Here is a 13,803-nt window from a genome sequence, read left to right on the forward strand (position 1 = left end):
AGGAAGACATAAAGAAATGGAAAAACATTCCCTGCTCATGGATTGGAAGAATAAATACTGTGAAAATGTCTATGCTACCCAGGGCAATTTACACGTTCAATGCAATCCCTATCAAAATATCATGGACTTTCTTTGCAGAGTTGGAACAAATAATTTTAAGATTTATATGGAATCAGAAAAGATCCCAAATTGAATGGCTGGGTGGCTCAGCAGTTGAGCATCTGCCTTTAGTTCGGGGCATGATCCTGGAGACCCAGGATTGAGTCCCATGTCAGGCTCCCTGCATGGAGCCTGCTTCTCCCTCTGCCTGTGTCTCTGCGTCTCTCTCTCTTTCTCATAAATAAATAAATAATATTCTCAGACCATAATGCCTTGAAATTAGAACTAAATCACAACAAGAAGTTTGGAAGGACCTCAAACACGTGGAGGTTAAGGACCATCCTGCTAAAAGATGAAAGGGTCAACCAGGAAATTAAGGAAGAATTAAAAACATTCATGGAAACTAATGAGAATGAAGATACAACCATCCAAAATCTTTGGGACGCAGCAAAAGCAGTCCTAAGGGGGAAATACATCGCAATACAAGCATCCATTCAAACACTGGAAAGAACTCAAATACAAAAGCTAACCTTACACATAAAGGAGCTAGAGAAAAAACAGCAAATAGATCCTACACCCAAGAGAAGAAGGGAGTTAATAAAGATTCGAGCAGAACTCAACGAAATCGAGACCAGAAGAACTGTGGAACAGATCAACAGAACCAGGAGTTGGTGCTTTGAAAGAATTAATAAGATAGATAAACCATTAGCCAGCCTTATTAAAAAGAAGAGAGAGAAGTCTCAAATTAATAAAATCATGAATGAGAAAGGAGAGATCACTAACAACACCAAGGAAATACAAACGATTTTAAAAACATATTATGAACAGCTATACGCCAATAAATTAGGCAATCTAGGAGAAATGGACACATTCCTGGAAAGCCACAAACTACCAAAACTGGAACAGGAAGAAATAGAAAACCTTAACAGGCCAATAACCAGGGAGGAAATTGAAGCAGTCATCAAAAACCTCCCAAGACACAAGAGTCCAGGGCCAGATGGCTTCCCAGGGGACTTTTATCAAACGTTTAAAGAAGAAACCATACCTATCCTCCTAAAGCTGTTTGGAAAGATAGAAAGAGATGGAGTACTTCCAAATTCGTTCTATGAGGCCAGCATCACCTTAATTCCAAAACCAGACAAAGACCCCACCAAAAAGGAGAATTACAGACCAATATCCCTGATGAACATGGATGCAAAAATTCTCAACAAGATACTGGCCAACAGGATCCAACAGTACATTAAGAAAATTATTCACCATGACCAAGTAGGATTTATCCCTGGGACACAAGGCTGGTTCAACACCCGTAAAACAATCAATGTGATTCATCATATCAGCAAGAGAAAAACCAAGAACCATATGATCCTCTCATTAGATGCAGAGAAAGCATTTGACAAAATACAGCATCCATTCCTGATCAAAACTCTTCAGAGTGTAGGGATAGAGGGAACATTCCTCGACATCTTAAAAGCCATCTATGAAAAGCCCACAGCAAATATCATTCTCAATGGGGAAGCACTGGGAGCCTTTCCCCTAAGATCAGGAACAAGACACGGATGTCCACTCTCACCACTGCTGTTCAACATAGTACTGGAAGTCCTAGCCTCAGCAATCAGACAACAAAAAGACATTAAAGGCATTCAAATTAGCAAAGAAGAAGTCAAACTCTCCCTCTTCGCCGATGACATGATACTCTACATAGAAAACCCAAAAGTCTCCACCCCAAGATTGCTAGAACTCATACAGCAATTTGGTAGCATGGCAGGATACAAAATCAATGCCCAGAAACCAGTGGCATTTCTATACACTAACAATGAGATTGAAGCAAGAGAAATTAAGGAGTCAATCCCATTTTCAATTGCACCCAAAAGCATAAGATACCTAGGAATAAACCTAACCAAAGATGTAAAGGATCTATACCCTCAAAACTATAGAACACTCCTGAAAGAAATTGAGGAAGACACAAAGAGATGGAAAAATATTCCATGCTCATGGATTGGCAGAATTAATATTGTGAAAATGTCAATGTTACCCAGGGCAATATACACGTTTAATGCAATCCCTATCAAAATACCATAGACTTTCTTCAGAGAGTTAGAACAAATTATTTTAAGATTTGTGTGGAATCAGAAAAGACCCCAAATAGCCAGGGGAATTTTAAAAAAGAAAACCATATCTGGGGGCATCACAATGCCAGATTTCAGGTTGTACTACAAAGCTGTGGTCATCAAGACAGTGTGGTACTGGCACAAAAACAGACACATAGATCAGTGGAACAGAATAGAGAATCCAGAAGTGGACCCTGAACTTTATGGTCAACTAATATTCGATAAAGGAGGAAAGACTATCCATTGGAAGAAAGACAGTCTCTTCAATAAATGGTGCTGGGAAAATTGGACATCCACATGCAGAAGAATGAAACTAGACCACTCTCTTTCACCATACACAAAGATAAACTCAAAATGGATGAAAGATCTAAATGTGAGACAAGATTCCATCAAAATCCTAGAGAAGAACACAGGCAACACCCTTTTTGAACTCGGCCATAGTAACTTCTTGCAAGATACATCCACGAAGGCAAAAGAAACAAAAGCAAAAATGAACTATTGGGACTTCATCAAGATAAGAAGCTTTTGCACAGCAAAGGATACAGTCAACAAAACTCAAAGACAACCTACAGAATGGGAGAAGGTATTTACAAATGACATATCAGATAAAGGGCTAGTTTCCAAGATCTATAAAGAACTTATTAAACTCAACAGCAAAGAAACAAACAATCCAATCATGAAATGGGCAAAAGACATGAACAGAAATCTCACAGAGGAAGACATAGACATGGCCAACATGCATATGAGAAAATGCTCTGCATCACTTGCCATCAGGGAAATACAAATCAAAACCACAATGAGATACCACCTCACACCAGTGAGAATGGGGAAAATTAACAAGGCAGGAAACCACAAATGTTGGAGAGGATGCGGAGAAAAGGGAACCCTCTTACACTGTTGGTGGGAATGTGAACTGGTGCAGCCACTCTGGAAAACTGTGTGGAGGTTCCTCAAACAGTTAAAAATATACCTGCCCTACGACCCAGCAATTGCACTTGGGGATTTACCCCAAAGATACAAATGCAATGAAACGCCGGGACACCTGCACCCCGATGTTTATAGCAGCTATGGCCACGATAGCCAAACTGTGGAAGGAGCCTCAGTGTCCAACGAAAGATGAATGGATAAAGAAGATGTGGTTTATGTATACAATGGAATATTACTCAGCTATTAGAAATGACAAATACCCACCATTTGCTTCAACGTGGATGGAACTGGAGGGTATTATGCTGAGTGAAGTAAGTCAGTCGGAGAAGGACAAACATTATATGTTCTCATTCATTTGGGGAATATAAATAATAGTGAAAGGGAATATAAGGGAAGGGAGAAGAAATGTGTGGGAAATATCAGAAAGGGAGACAGAACGTAAAGACTGCTAACTCTGGGAAACGAACTAGGGGTGGTAGAAGGGGAGAAGGGTGGGGGGTGGGAGTGAATGGGTGACGGGCACTGGGGGTTATTCTGTATGTTAGTAAATTGAACACCAATAAAAAATAAATTAAAAAAAATAAAAAAAATAAACAACCCTATAAAAGAAAAAATAAAACAAACAAATAAATAAATAAATAAATAAAATCTCTTAAAAAAAAAAAAAAAAGATCCCAAATACCCAGAAGAATATTGAAAAAGAAAACCATGACGGGGGCATCACAATGCCAGATTTCAAGCTGTATTACAAAGTTGTGATCATTAAGACGCGTGGTACAGGCACAAAAATGGACACACAGATCAATAGAACAGAATAGAAAACCCAGAAATGGGCACTCAACTCTGTGGTCGACTAATATTTGACAAAGCGGGAAAGACTATCCACTGGAAAAAGGACAGTTTCTTCAATAAATGGTGCTGGGGAAATTGGACAGTCATGTGCAGAAGAATGAAACTGGACCATTCTCTTACACCATACACAAAGATAAACTGAAAATGGTTGAAAGATCTACATGTGAGGCAAGAATCCACCAAAATCCTGGAAGAGAACACAGGCAACAACCTTTTTGGGCCACAGTAACTTCTTCAAGATACATCTATGAAGGCAAGGGAAACAAAAGCAGAAATGACCAATTGGGACTTACTCAGGATAAAAAGCTTCTGCACAGGAAAAGAAACAGTCACCAAAACTAAAAGACAACCTACAGAATGGGAGAAGATATTTGCAAATGACATAGCAGATAAAGAGCTAGTATCCAAGATCTATAAAGAACTTAACAAACTCAACACCCAAGAAACAAAAAAAAAAAATCATAAAATAGGCAAAAGACATGAACATAAATTTCACCAAAGAAGACATACACATGGCCAACAAGCACATGAGAAAATGCTCCACATCTCTTGCCATCAGAGAAATAAATATTAGAACCACAATGAGATACCACCTCACACCAGTGAGAACGGCAAAAATTAACAAGACAGGAAACAACAAATGTTGGGAGAGGATGTGGAGAAAGGAGAACACCCTCTTGCACTGTTGGTGGGAATGTAAACTGGTACAGCCACTCTGGAAAACTGTGTGGAGGCTCCTCAAAAAGTTAAAAATAGAGCTACCCTACGACCCAGCAATTGCACTACTGGGTATCTCCCCCAAAGATACAGATGTATGTAGTGAAACACCGGGACACCTGCACCCCCACATTCATAGCAACAATATCCACAATAGCCTAACTGTAGATGGAGCCACAATGCCCTTCGACAGATGAATGGATATACACAGGAATATGTGTGTATGTGTGTGTGTGTATATATATATATATATATATATATATATATATATACACACACACACACATACATACAATGAATATTACTCAGCCATCAGAAAGGACAAATACCCACCATTTGCTTCGACGTGGATGGACCTGGAGGGTATTATACTGAGTAAAATAAGTCAATCGGAGAAGGACAATCATCATATGGTTTCACTCATATGGGGAATATAAGAAATAGTGAAAGGGATTATAAGGGAAAGGAGGGGAACTGAGTGGGAATTATTAGAGAGGGAGACAAACCATGAGAGACTCCTAACTCTGGGAAACAAAGAGTCATGGAAGGCGAGGTGGCCGGGGGTAGGGATTAACTGGGTGATGGGCACTGAGTAGTGCACTTGATGAGATGAGCACTGGGTGATATACTATATGTTGGCAAATCGAACTTAAATAAAAACAAATTTAAAAAAAACAACATCTCAATTTAGAATAGCCACATTTCAAGAGTTCAGTAGCTGCATGTGGTATTATAAATGTCATTTTTATTTAGACTATTTGATTTATAAATAGATTTTGGAAGCTCTTGCATTTGCATTTTATCCTGCCAAAATGCCACTATAAATTTTTTAATCAAACAAATTTTCAAGACAAGTGGTATGACATAATAACCATAATAGCTGGTCTTTAAGCAAATATGTACCATAAGGCAGATACTGTCATAAATCCTCTATAAGTAGTGTTAACTAATTTAAATTAGTATTAACTAATTTAATCCACTCACAATCCAATGAGACAAGTATTATTATTATCCCCATTTTACATGATAATATTATAATAACATGTTGGCAGTGTGCAGTATAGATTTAAAGGGGAAGAGACTGGCAAGAGCTAGGTTACTTTCATTTACTTACTTATATCCCCACTTTGACCTAGATAGTATTTTAGGTGACTTAAAAGAGTACATAAAATAAAAGAAAATAACATGAATTCAAAGTGGGACAAAAGAAGAAAAACATCTCTTGAAATATTTGATCCATGGTGTTAAAATCTCTGATTTTTTTAAATGTTACTTCATTGAAAAAAAAAAACAATATTAAGACAACAGAAATCAACGATAAAATTTTCTACAATCTCTTCATTTAGTCAGAAGTGTTTTATTTATTTTTTTTTTTTTTTTTTTTTTTTTTTTTTTTTTTTTTTTTTTAAATTTTATTATTTATTTATGATAGTCACACAGAGAGAGAGAGAGAGAGGCAGAGACACAGGCAGAGGGAGAAGCAGGCTCCATGCACCGGGAGCCCGACGTGGGATTCGATCCCGGGTCTCCAGGATCGCGCCCTGGGCCAAAGGCAGGCGCCAAACCGCTGCGCCACCCAGGGATCCCAGAAGTGTTTTATTTATTGATGTTACTTTAAGTCCTTGTACCCACACAATTCAGCTTCTACATATTTGTAGTAATTGTACACTAGTATTTTATATTCTACGTTTTCCTCAACATTATTCCATAACTTTTTCTTTGTTTTTAAGATTTTATTTATTTATTCATGAGAGACACAAAGAGAGAGAGAGAGAGAGAGAGAGAGGCAGAGACACAAGGTAGAGGGAGAAGCAGGCTCCATGCAGGGAGCCCAACATGGGACTCGATCCCAGGTCTCCAGGATCAGGCCTTGGGCCGAAGGCAGCGCTAAAATGCTGAGCCACCTGGGCTGCCCCATAACTTTTTCTCTTTCATTAGTCTTATTTTCTTTCTCTCCATTCCCCTGGACTGTAACCAATACTAAAAGACTAATGTATTTCTTTTTATTTTATTTTTATTTACTTATGATAGTCACAGAGAGAGGCAGAGACATAGGCAGAGGGAGAAGCAGGCACCAGGAGCCCGATGTGGGATTCGATCCCGGGTCTCCAGGATTGCGCCTTGAGCCAAAGGCAGGCGCCAAACCGCTGCGCCACCCAGGGATCCCAATACTAACGTATTTCTCTACATCTTTCTTTTCTTGTTAAAATATCCAAATAGGGGGGACACCTGCATTTAGTCAGGTAGTGATCCCAGGGTCCTGGAATCTAGTCCTGCATCGGGCTCCTGTCAGACAGCCAGCTTCTTCCTCTGCCTAGGTCTCTGACTCTCTCTCTGTGTCTAAAATGAATAAATAAAATCTTTAAAATATCCAAATAGGAAAAAAAAAATCCAAATAGGGACAAAAGACCTGATAATTCTTCGGGTCACTGGAAGCATGCACCAAGGAACAGGCAAATGAAAACTGAAACCACCCCTCAAGCAACAGCAATTTCCCTGACAAGACCACCCACAAGCCCAGAACACCTAGTTGAGCTAAACCCTTTATGGACCATGGAGTGACCCCCCTGGAATGACCTGTAATTATCTTCACCTCATTATAACACTAAAATCTCTGCCCAAGGAAGAGCTTCTGCCTAATTTACATAACACACAATGTATGTATAGGCATGTTTCCTTAAGGTGCAAGCATGAATTTATGCCCACCTCTACATACAATGACAAGGCCTCCCTATCTAAATATTCATCTGGGGCACCTGGCTGGCTCAGTTGGAAGAACATGCAACTTGTGAGTTTGAGCCCCATGGTGGGTATAGAGATTACTAAAAAATAAATAAAAACTAAGTAACTATTCATCTTAACCCTAAACAAAAAGCACCCATTCACCTGCTCTTGGGGAGTCACAACTTTAGAAGCTATTTCCCATGATCTTCTTATTTGCTTCAGATAAAGTTTACTTTTTGCAACAAAAACAAAACCATGTCTAAATACTACATACATAATAGGGGTTATGTTTATGTTAAGTTATGGTTGTAGGGTTTTAAAAATGAGGTCACATATTTCTGTACACATTCTTAGTATTTCGGGGAAATAGTTCTAACCTATTCTGATAGGTATATTTTATATAAGATTATTTCTCTAGGGGCACCTGGAGTCAGTAGAGCATAAAACTCTTCACCTTGGGGTGTTAAGTTCAGGTCCCATATTGGGCGTTGAGCCCACTTAAAAAAAAAAAAAGATTATATATCTAACACTTGTGCTCGCTTTGGCAGCACATATACTATATATCTAACACCTGTTCTCAGAGACACGTGAGTTGTTTCCAGGTTTTTTCCTCCTTTTCTCCTTTTTCTTTCTTTCCTTTTTTTTTTTTTTGCTTCCATAAACAACGCTGCAACAAATATTCTTCCCTAATCTCTGCACTTATAACCTCCTTCTGTGATGACTTTGCTACTAAAGTATAAATTTCAGAGTGGCATTCTTTTAGTTCTCAAATTTTTCAAGTTTTTTCTCACTCTAGAACTTTCTCATTGGCTGTTTTCTTTTCCAAAAATCTACAATTTCAAATTTATTTATAATTATTTAATGTCTTTCTCATCACACAAGTTTTTGTTTTTTTTTTTAAGATTTTTTAGTTATTTATTCATGACAGACAGAGAGAGAGGAGAGAGAGGCAGAGACACAGGCAGAGGGAGAAGCAGCCTCAATGCAGGGAGCCTGACATGGAACTGGATCCCAGGTCTCCAGGATCACACCCCAGGTGAAGGCGGCGCTAAACTGCTGGGCCACTGAGGCTGCCAAAGAGTAAGTTTCTTGAGAGCTGAATCCTATTCATCCTTCAGGTCTTATCTCAGCTTACATATACTTGTTTGTAGAAGTTTTTCATGAACTCCAACCCCAATTGACCCCTCCATCATATTTTTTCATAGGCCTTCAACTTTTCTTTCCAGAAATTATCACAATTTGTAATTATATATTTATTTGTGTGATTATTTAATGTTGGTTTCCTTAACTAGGTCTGCGGGAGCACATCTAAGCACCTTGCCCTCAGAAGAGTATATGGTACATGTAAAATGTACAGCAAGTAGTTGTTAAATATTGAAACATTGAAAGAATTTTTTTAATATTGAAAGAATTCATTTTTTAAAGACTTTATTTGAGGGAGAGAGAATGAGAGAGCATGAGCTGGGGGAGAGGCAGTTGGAGAGGGAGAAGCACGCTCCTCACTGAGCTGGGAGTCTGATGCAGGGCTTGATCCCAGGACCCGGAAATCATGACCTGAACCAAAGGCAGATGCTTAACTGGCTGATCCAACCCAGGTGCCCAAAAGAATCTTTAAGATTTTGAGAGAGAGCGAGAGAGAGAGCACGCACATGAGCAAAAGCAAGGAGGAGTTGCAGAGGGAGTGGCAGAAGGAGAGGGAGAAGCAGACTCCCTCACCAGGGAGCCCAGTATGGGGCTATATCCCAGGACTCCAAGATTACTACTGGAGCTGGCAGATGCTCAACCAACTGAGCTACCCTGGCACCCCAATAATGAAAGAATTCTTAAAGGAAGATGCGGCTTGAAGAAAATCCTACTGCTGGTAAATCTTCCTTCCATAATAATTTTTAACAGATGAAAACAACTTTGTTCTTTTTTTTTTTTTAGCTTTGTTCTTAATTTAAGTGTTCATCTGTCTCAAAAGAATTAGTGTTAGCAACAACACCAACAAAAATTTACGAGGTAAAAACAATTAGCTCTAAGAGATGGAATATCTCTGGGGAACAGGATGAGGTTTTAAGAAAGGAATGTAAAAAGAGCTAATGAATTTTGAGAGACAGCCATGGAACAGTTTCTCTTTCATTGATTGATTTATTCAGTGAACAAGTATGTACTGAGTACTCTCATATGCCAGGTGGGGGGATATAGTACCTTAACCCAAAGAGACAAAAACACAAAGACAAATCTAGTCCTCATGGGAGCACATAATATGAAAAATAAGCAAATTATGTAGTATGTTAGCAAGCTGAAACGTGCTATGGAGAAAAAAAAGGGGGATGTGAAGCAAGGAGGTATCAGGAAGGAGCAATTTTTTTTCAAGTTTAGATATTTATTAATCAGTATAAACCCCAACACAAAACACAAACATGATTTCGTGCAGTTAGAGGGGAAATATTTCCTAGATAAGTGGAAAATTGTGCCAATAACTTCTAGAAGACCTTCATTCTAAGCAGCTTTATAGTGAAACATTTCATTTAAAATGCTGGACCTCTGGGGCACCTGGGTGGCTCAGTGGTTGAGCATCTGCCTTTGGCTCAGGTCATGATCCTGGGGTTCTGGGATCGAGTCCTGCATCAGGCTCCCCGCAGGAGGCCTCCTTCTCCCTCTGCCTATGTCTCTGCCTCTCTGTCTCTCTCATGAATAAATAAATCTTTTTAAAAAAATACTGGACCTTCTTTCTTCAGTTCCTGTAATATACATTCACTGATTAGGTAGAACTTGTATTGATCATTGGGACCCGGTTTGTTCCTGGGTTCTGGGTTATTCTTCCTATCCCAAAACTGACATCTGGATTGAACAATGCCAGGCACAAGACATACAGTGCTGCTCCAGTATCTCCTGCCCCAATAAATAAGAGGGGGGATTAAGCTCAGATGCTTCCTGGCCTGACTGAGGATCTGGCATAACACGGATGCAGCAGAGGCCTCCAGCACAGAAGAAAAAGTCACATATGCAAGGCCCAGCACTAAGTAGTCCCTACCAGAAGGAGTAATTTTTTTTAAATTTTTATTTATTTATGATAGTCACACACACACAGAGAGAGAGAGAGGCAGAGACATAGGCAGAGGGAGAAGCAGGCTCCATGCACCGGGAGCTCGACGTGGGATTCGATCCCGGGTCTCCAGGATTGCGCCCTGGGCCAAAGGCAGGCGTTAAACCGCTGCGCCACCCAGGGATCCCAGGAGTAATTTTTTTTAAAGGATGGTCAGGGTAGATCTTAGGAAGTTAACATTTGAGGAAATACTTAAGGGAACTGAAGGAGGCAGTCATATGACTACCTTAAGGAAAAGTTTTAGAGGGAGAAAGCCAGTACAAAGGCCCTGAGGAAGGAACATGCCTTGTGTATACAAGGAATAGCAAAGAAGACAATGACACTGGGGATACACCAGCTTGATGATGTTAGAAGAAAAAGACTTAAATTTATTTATTAGTTGCCTTAGCAGACCACTTTTCTCTTTATTCCAGCTGCTACATGGCATCAAGCGTATACTCATTTTGATGGGGAGAACTGAGGCAAAACAAATATAGAAACAATTAAACTTCCTTATAACTTACAGCTAACAAGTACTTGAAACTGGCAGGGACCTTCCTCCAGGAACTCAACTGCCTCAATTTTAATACTTTGCTAGAGGCAAAAGGTAACCTTAGCATGACATTACTCTGACCTCCAGGATCTTGTAAAGTCTACTTTAACAGATGAAAATCTCTTTGGAAACTTCTCTGCCCACTTAAGATGTGTTAGCAATCATCCTCCAAACACATGGCCCACTGATATACAGCTGAAGGATCTCATGACTAAGGTTTTACTAAACAGTAGTAAATAACGCCTCAAGATCCTAGAAACCTAGCTTCCAAATTCCTTCCAGACTTACACTATCTCTAACCCTCTCAACTTAAAAGTATATAATCAGTTACTCCTCACAACCCCAGTGCAGCTCTTTATGCCCATAGGTCCTGTTGCTGCACTATAATAAAAACACCTTCTTGAACCATAAAATGTCTCAAGAATTCTTTATTGACCATTGGGCTCAACCATCTTGCATCAACTTAACATGTCCTGCTTCTTCTCTACAATACCCAGGGTGAGCCTTCTGATTTTCCACATTAGTGTCAACTATGGAATTATGTAACTTCCTAAATATAGAGAATTACACCTGACTTATTTGTGTAGATTGTCATCAGGGTCCTGAAGCTAAGAATCTAATCATATTATAAAGCAATCAACTGGGACCAGGGCACTACTAAAAGGAAGTATTGAGACACGTATTGTACTGTATTGAATTGCTGCAATTCATAGCAATGGTACCAATATTTCCCCTCCCTTCCCAACCAATCTTCTTCCTTCACTTTTCTCAAAACCTACTTCAAAACTATGACTAGAAAGCCATTCCTGATTGATCATGCTAACTAGGTGTACCCAAAGCATTTACTTGTTCAGAAGTGAATAATTTAAAAGTAGTCTAAACATCTTATAAAGGGTTCTAAATCTCTTCATAGCTCCTTATTGAGTACAGGACAAATGAGAAAAATCTTGGCTTTTCAAGACTTTCCCCTACCTGGGCTTATAACTGTCTTACTAGGGGCACTTGGGTGGCTCGAATGGTTAAGCATCTGCCTTCTGCTCAGGCCATGATCTCAGGGTCCTGGGATTGAGCCTTGCATCGGGCTCTGTGCTCAGCGGGGAGTCTGCTTCTGCTCCCTCTCTCAAATAAATGAATAAAATCTTTTTTTAAAATGAATAAAATCTTTAAGAAAATGTTTTGAGAAGTCTCTCCAGCCAAATCAGTCTTCCAAAACCATCATGCTTATTTCCATTTCTGCTCCGTTTTCATTTGTTCTCCACCTAAGATGTTCTTTCATCCAAGGCTTAACTCCTTTTCCACTTCCTACATGAAGCCTTCTTTAACCACTTTAGCTCATAATTCCCCCTTCTGCTTCTATCAGTGTCTATGTGGGTCATTTTATTTAATAACGTATTAGGGCAAACCGAAATTTTTCCAAACCTCCAAAACACATACATATATTGACTCATTCTTTCAAAATTTCTATATAAACTGGTTACCCATGATTGGATCCTATGATCTTTGGAGACTATATACACACACACTTATTAGATATACAAAATGGTTAATATGGTGCTAAGCCCCTCAATATGTACATATAAATTATTCTCTTTACCTCACATCCATTTGTTTATAAAGTTTTACGAATTCTACATCACAAAATTTCTCAATTCCACCCATGCCTCTCATTGTGTCCTACTGCAGGACCTTAAACCCTCTCATCTAGACTACTGCAATTGACCCTTAATTAGTCTCCCTGCCTTCAACCTTCTTCCTTTCGATCCACTCCCTTCACTCCTCAGTGAGAGCAAATCCAACTTCATTCTCATTAACACCTGTGGTGGCTCCAAACCCTTCAGCTTGATGAGACCTTTTGCAAAGTGCCTCAGTTTACCCTTACAGATTCATCATGTTTTTTCCCTTTCTAGAAATATCCTTTGGTGTTTTTGTCTTGTCGATGCCTCCTCCTCCTCCTCCTCCTTCACGATCCGGTTCAGAAGTCATTTCCTGTCTCTAACTTTCCTGGACACTCCTTAGCGTGACTGACTGGATTTCCACGTGTTTTCACAACACTGTAGTGGTTGTTGTTACTATCTTCTCCGCAACACCAGGAGTTCCTTCAGTCCAGAGCTCTATCTCATTCATCTCTATTCTGTATTCCCGCAGGCAAAAGGGATCCAGTGTAAACCACACATCTGAACAAACATCTAGGGTGTAGAGTTATTCGGACTCTTGTTTTGAAGACCCCAGGGAGCCTAGGACGTAGCTGCGCGAGTGCCCCACTTTCAGTAAAGCCTGCTTGTACCGGAGCCTGGCGTCTCGCCGCTGAGGCATGCCCCACAGGGCAGGCGCTGGGCAGGGCTCGGAGGGGGCCCTGACCGCCATGCTGACCGGCAGCAGCGTCCGCGCGACCTACTTGGGTCCTGGCTAAGGGAGCTGGGGGAGTATGCCCACCGCGTGAGGGTGGTACCACACACTGACAGACTAACCTAAAGTAGTAGCAGGTCCCAACGGACTGCCTGCAGGGCCAAAAGCAGGAAGAAACGATGGCCAGCCTCGTCATCTTCGAAGTGGAGGAAAGAGAGCAAAGTAATCGCTGCAAGACGCCGGGCACGCGCTCGGAGCCTCTCCTCACGGAGAGGAGAGGAGGACGGGAAAAGAGCGGGCCGACGGCGAGCCTCGCCGAGCGCGCGTGCGCAGCCGCCCCTTCCCGCCACCCGCTACACGCGGCCCCGCCCCCACGCCGCAGGCCTGCGCGAGCTTCGGCGAGTGCG

The 13,803-nt window shown here is 40.5% G+C and overlaps 1 protein-coding gene across 7 annotated transcripts in view; it reads right to left on the reverse strand.

Moving 5' to 3' along the window:
- Positions 1-13,803, reverse strand: part of TMEM116 (transmembrane protein 116) — a 138,400-nt gene that overhangs the window by 123,977 nt on the left and 620 nt on the right. For 4 of the 7 annotated variants that reach the window (XM_049101826.1, XM_025473993.3, XM_049101825.1 and 1 more), the window contains exon 1: positions 13,519-13,737. The exons of the other annotated variants lie outside the window; for them this stretch is intronic. The gene's annotated coding sequence lies outside the window, so the exon portion shown is untranslated. Of the gene's footprint in view, positions 1-13,518; positions 13,738-13,803 lie in introns of those variants that run through there. 7 annotated transcript variants of the gene reach the window in all.

Source organism: Canis lupus, chromosome 26 (genome assembly GCF_003254725.2).
Source record: "Canis lupus dingo isolate Sandy chromosome 26, ASM325472v2, whole genome shotgun sequence".
Classification (NCBI taxonomy): domain Eukaryota; kingdom Metazoa; phylum Chordata; class Mammalia; order Carnivora; family Canidae; genus Canis; species Canis lupus.